Consider the following 6,487-nt stretch of genomic DNA (forward strand, 5'->3'; position numbering starts at 1 on the left):
AACCTGTTACCTACCCAGACTGCTCTCCTCCAGGTATAACTCTACTGTAGTCAACCTGTTACCTACCCAGACTGCTCTCCTCCAGGTATAACTCTACTGTAACCCTGTTACCTACCCAGACTGCTCTCCTCCAGGTATAACTCTACTGTAGTCAACCTGTTACCTACCCAGACTGCTCTCCTCCAGGTATAACTCTACTGTAACCCTGTTACCTACCCAGACTGCTCTCCTCCAGGTATAACTCTACTGTAACCCTGTTACCTACCCAGACTGCTCTCCTCCAGGTATAACTCTACTGTAACCCTGTTACCTACCCAGACTGCTCTCCTCCAGATATAACTCTGCTGTAACCCTGTTACCTACCCAGACTGCTCTCCCAGGTATAACTCTACTGTAGTCAACCTGTTACCTGCCCAGACTGCTCTCCTCCAGGTATAACTCTACTGTAACCCTGTTACCTACCCAGACTGCTCTCCTCCAGGTATAACTCTACTGTAGTCAACCTGTTACCTACCCAGACTGCTCTCCTCCAGGTATAACTCTACTGTAGTCAACCTGTTACCTAACCAGACTGCTCTCCTCCAGGTATAACTCTACTGTAACCCTGTTACCTACCCAGACTGCTCTCCTCCAGGTATAACTCTACTGTAGTCAACCTGCTTCCTACCCAGACTGCTCTCCTCCAGGTATAACTCTACTGTAGTCAACCTGTTACCTACACAGACTGCTCTCCTCCAGGTATAACTCTACTGTAACCCTGTTACCTACCCAGACTGCTCTCCTCCAGGTATAACTCTACTGTAGTCAACCTGCTACCTACCCAGACTGCTCTCCTCCAGGTATAACTCTACTGTAGTCAACCTGTTACCTACCCAGACTGCTCTCCTCCAGGTATAACTCTACTGTAGTCAACCTGTTACCTACCCAGACTGCTCTCCTCCAGGTATAACTCTACTGTAGTCAACCTGTTACCTACCCAGACTGCTCTCCTCCAGGTATAACTCTACTGTAACCCTGTTACCTACCCAGACTGCTCTCCCCCAGGTATAACTCTACTGTAACCCTGTTACCTACCCAGACTGCTCTCCTCCAGGTATAACTCTACTGTAACCCTGTTACCTACCCAGACTGCTCTCCTCCAGGTATAACTCTACTGTAACCCTGTCACCTACCCAGACTGCTCTCTTCCAGGTATAACTCTACTGTAGTCAACCTGTTACCTACCCAGACTGCTCTCCTCCAGGTATAACTCTACTGTAGTCAACCTGTTACCTACCCAGACTGCTCTCCTCCAGGTATAACTCTACTGTAGTCAACCTGTTACCTACCCAGACTGCTCTCCTCCAGGTATAACTCTACTGTAACCCTGTTACCTACCCAGACTGCTCTCCTCCAGGTATAACTCTACTGTAGTCAACCTGTTACCTACCCAGACTGCTCTCCTCCAGGTATAACTCTACTGTAGTCAACCTGTTACCTACCCAGACTGCTCTCCTCCAGGTATAACTCTACTGTAGTCAACCTGTTACCTACCCAGACTGCTCTCCTCCAGGTATAACTCTACTGTAACCCTGTTACCTACCCAGACTGCTCTCCTCCAGGTATAACTCTACTGTAGTCAACCTGTTACCTACCCAGACTGCTCTCCTCCAGGTATAACTCTACTGTAACCCTGTTACCTACCCAGACTGCTCTCCTCCAGGTATAACTCTACTGTAACCCTGTTACCTACCCAGACTGCTCTCCTCCAGGTATAACTCTACTGTAACCCTGTTACCTACCCAGACTGCTCTCCTCCAGATATAACTCTACTGTAACCCTGTTACCTACCCAGACTGCTCTCCTCCAGGTATAACTCTACTGTAGTCAACCTGTTACCTGCCCAGACTGCTCTCCTCCAGGTATAACTCTACTGTAACCCTGTTACCTACCCAGACTGCTCTCCTCCAGGTATAACTCTACTGTAGTCAACCTGTTACCTACCCAGACTGCTCTCCTCCAGGTATAACTCTACTGTAGTCAACCTGTTACCTAACCAGACTGCTCTCCTCCAGGTATAACTCTACTGTAACCCTGTTACCTACCCAGACTGCTCTCCTCCAGGTATAACTCTACTGTAGTCAACCTGCTACCTACCCAGACTGCTCTCCTCCAGGTATAACTCTACTGTAGTCAACCTGTTACCTACCCAGACTGCTCTCCTCCAGGTATAACTCTACTGTAGTCAACCTGTTACCTACCCAGACTGCTCTCCTCCAGGTATAACTCTACTGTAACCCTGTTACCTACCCAGACTGCTCTCCTCCAGGTATAACTCTACTGTAGTCAACCTGTTACCTACCCAGACTGCTCTCCTCCAGGTATAACTCTACTGTAACCCTGTTACCTACCCAGACTGCTCTCCTCCAGGTATAACTCTACTGTAACCCTGTTACCTACCCAGACTGCTCTCCTCCAGGTATAACTCTACTGTAACCCTGTTACCTACCCAGACTGCTCTCCTCCAGATATAACTCTACTGTAACCCTGTTACCTACCCAGACTGCTCTCCTCCAGGTATAACTCTACTGTAGTCAACCTGTTACCTGCCCAGACTGCTCTCCTCCAGGTATAACTCTACTGTAACCCTGTTACCTACCCAGACTGCTCTCCTCCAGGTATAACTCTACTGTAGTCAACCTGTTACCTACCCAGTCTGCTCTCCTCCAGGTATAACTCTACTGTAGTCAACCTGTTACCTACACAGACTGCTCTCCTCCAGGTATAACTCTACTGTAACCCTGTTACCTACCCAGACTGCTCTCCTCCAGGTATAACTCTACTGTAGTCAACCTGCTACCTACCCAGACTGCTCTCCTCCAGGTATAACTCTACTGTAGTCAACCTGTTACCTACCCAGACTGCTCTCCCCCAGGTATACCTCTACTGTAACCCTGTTACCTACCCAGACTGCTCTCCTCCAGGTATAACTCTACTGTAACCCTGTTACCTACCCAGACTGTTCTCCTCCAGGTATAACTCTACTGTAGTCAACCTGTTACCTACCCAGACTGCTCTCCTCCAGGTATAACTCTACTGTAACCCTGTTACCTACCCAGACTGCTCTCCTCCAGGTATAACTCTACTGTAGTCAACCTGTTACCTACCCAGACTGCTCTCCTCCAGGTATAACTCTACTGTAGTCAACCTGTTACCTACCCAGACTGCTCTCCTCCAGGTATAACTCTACTGTAGTCAACCTGTTACCTACCCAGACTGCTCTCCTCCAGGTATAACTCTACTGTAACCCTGTTACCTACCCAGACTGCTCTCCTCCAGGTATAACTCTACTGTAACCCTGTTACCTACCCAGACTGCTCTCCTCCAGGTATAACTCTACTGTAACCCTGTTACCTACCCAGACTGCTCTCCACCAGGTATAACTCTACTGTAACCAACCGGTTACCTACCCAGACTGCTCTCCTCCAGGTATAACTCTACTGTAACCCTGTTACCTACCCAGACTGCTCTCCTCCAGGTATAACTCCACTGTAGTCAACCTGTTACCTACCCAGACTGCTCTCCTCCAGGTATAACTCTACTGTAACCCTGTTACCTACCCAGACTGCTCTCCTCCAGGTATAACTCTACTGTAACCAACCTGTTACCTACCCAGACTGCTCTCCTCCAGGTATAACTCTACTGTAACCCTGTTACCTACCCAGACTGCTCTCCTCCAGGTATAACTCTACTGTAGTCAACCTGTTACATACCCAGACTGCTCTCCTCCAGGTATAACTCTACTGTAACCCTGTTACCTACCCAGACTGCTCTCCTCCAGGTATAACTCTACTGTAACCCTGTTACCTACCCAGACTGCTCTCCTCCAGATATAACTCTACTGTAACCCTGTTACCTACCCAGACTGCTCTCCTCCAGGTATAACTCTACTGTAGTCAACCTGTTACCTGCCCAGACTGCTCTCCTCCAGGTATAACTCTACTGTAACCCTGTTACCTACCCAGACTGCTCTCCTCCAGGTATAACTCTACTGTAGTCAACCTGTTACCTACCCAGACTGCTCTCCTCCAGGTATAACTCTACTGTAGTCAACCTGTTACCTAACCAGACTGCTCTCCTCCAGGTATAACTCTACTGTAACCCTGTTACCTACCCAGACTGCTCTCCTCCAGGTATAACTCTACTGTAGTCAACCTGCTACCTACCCAGACTGCTCTCCTCCAGGTATAACTCTACTGTAGTCAACCTGTTACCTACCCAGACTGCTCTCCTCCAGGTATAACTCTACTGTAGTCAACCTGTTACCTACCCAGACTGCTCTCCTCCAGGTATAACTCTACTGTAACCCTGTTACCTACCCAGACTGCTCTCCTCCAGGTATAACTCTACTGTAGTCAACCTGTTACCTACCCAGACTGCTCTCCTCCAGGTATAACTCTACTGTAACCCTGTTACCTACCCAGACTGCTCTCCTCCAGGTATAACTCTACTGTAACCCTGTTACCTACCCAGACTGCTCTCCTCCAGGTATAACTCTACTGTAACCCTGTTACCTACCCAGACTGCTCTCCTCCAGATATAACTCTACTGTAACCCTGTTACCTACCCAGACTGCTCTCCTCCAGGTATAACTCTACTGTAGTCAACCTGTTACCTGCCCAGACTGCTCTCCTCCAGGTATAACTCTACTGTAACCCTGTTACCTACCCAGACTGCTCTCCTCCAGGTATAACTCTACTGTAGTCAACCTGTTACCTACCCAGTCTGCTCTCCTCCAGGTATAACTCTACTGTAGTCAACCTGTTACCTACACAGACTGCTCTCCTCCAGGTATAACTCTACTGTAACCCTGTTACCTACCCAGACTGCTCTCCTCCAGGTATAACTCTACTGTAGTCAACCTGCTACCTACCCAGACTGCTCTCCTCCAGGTATAACTCTACTGTAGTCAACCTGTTACCTACCCAGACTGCTCTCCCCCAGGTATACCTCTACTGTAACCCTGTTACCTACCCAGACTGCTCTCCTCCAGGTATAACTCTACTGTAACCCTGTTACCTACCCAGACTGTTCTCCTCCAGGTATAACTCTACTGTAACCCTGTTACCTACCCAGACTGCTCTCTTCCAGGTATAACTCTACTGTAGTCAACCTGTTACCTACCCAGACTGCTCTCCTCCAGGTATAACTCTACTGTAGTCAACCTGTTACCTACCCAGACTGCTCTCCTCCAGGTATAACTCTACTGTAGTCAACCTGTTACCTACCCAGACTGCTCTCCTCCAGGTATAACTCTACTGTAGTCAACCTGTTACCTACCCAGACTGCTCTCCTCCAGGTATAACTCTACTGTAACCCTGTTACCTACCCAGACTGCTCTCCTCCAGGTATAACTCTACTGTAACCCTGTTACCTACCCAGACTGCTCTCCTCCAGGTATAACTCTACTGTAACCCTGTTACCTACCCAGACTGCTCTCCACCAGGTATAACTCTACTGTAACCAACCGGTTACCTACCCAGACTGCTCTCCTCCAGGTATAACTCTACTGTAACCCTGTTACCTACCCAGACTGCTCTCCTCCAGGTATAACTCCACTGTAGTCAACCTGTTACCTACCCAGACTGCTCTCCTCCAGGTATAACTCTACTGTAACCCTGTTACCTACCCAGACTGCTCTCCTCCAGGTATAACTCTACTGTAACCAACCTGTTACCTACCCAGACTGCTCTCCTCCAGGTATAACTCTACTGTAACCCTGTTACCTACCCAGACTGCTCTCCTCCAGGTATAACTCTACTGTAGTCAACCTGTTACATACCCAGACTGCTCTCCTCCAGGTATAACTCTACTGTAGTCAACCTGTTACCTACCCAGACTGCTCTCCTCCAGGTATAACTCTACTGTAACCCTGTTACCTACCCAGACTGCTCTCCTCCAGGTATAACTCTACTGTAACCCTGTTACCTACCCAGACTGCTCTCCTCCAGGTATAACTCTACTGTAACCCTGTTACCTACCCAGACTGCTCTCCTCCAGGTATAACTCTACTGTAACCCTGTTACCTACCCAGACTGCTCTCCACCAGGTATAACTCTACTGTAACCAACCGGTTACCTCCCTTCCGCATGTTACAACATGATGGACTCAAAATGTATATTTTCACGTGGACATACATTTTTATTTTACCTTTATTTAACCAGGCAAGTCAGTTAAGAAAAAATTCTTACTTTCAATGACGACCTAGGAACAGTGGGTTTAACTGCCTGTTCAGGGGCAGAACGACACATTTGTACCTTGTCAGCTCTGGGATTTGAACTTGCAACCTTCTGGTTACTAGTCCAACGCTCTAACCACTAGGCTACCCATAAAGAAGAAGATATTAAATTTTGGTTTAAGTCACACAACACACATTCATGAAGTGATTCACCCCCGGGATAATTCATCACTTCGGTGATTTCCATCATCTAGGAAATGTTCCTTGACG

The sequence above is a fragment of the Oncorhynchus nerka genome, unplaced genomic scaffold (genome assembly GCF_034236695.1).
Source record: "Oncorhynchus nerka isolate Pitt River unplaced genomic scaffold, Oner_Uvic_2.0 unplaced_scaffold_1196, whole genome shotgun sequence".
NCBI lineage: Eukaryota > Metazoa > Chordata > Actinopteri > Salmoniformes > Salmonidae > Oncorhynchus > Oncorhynchus nerka.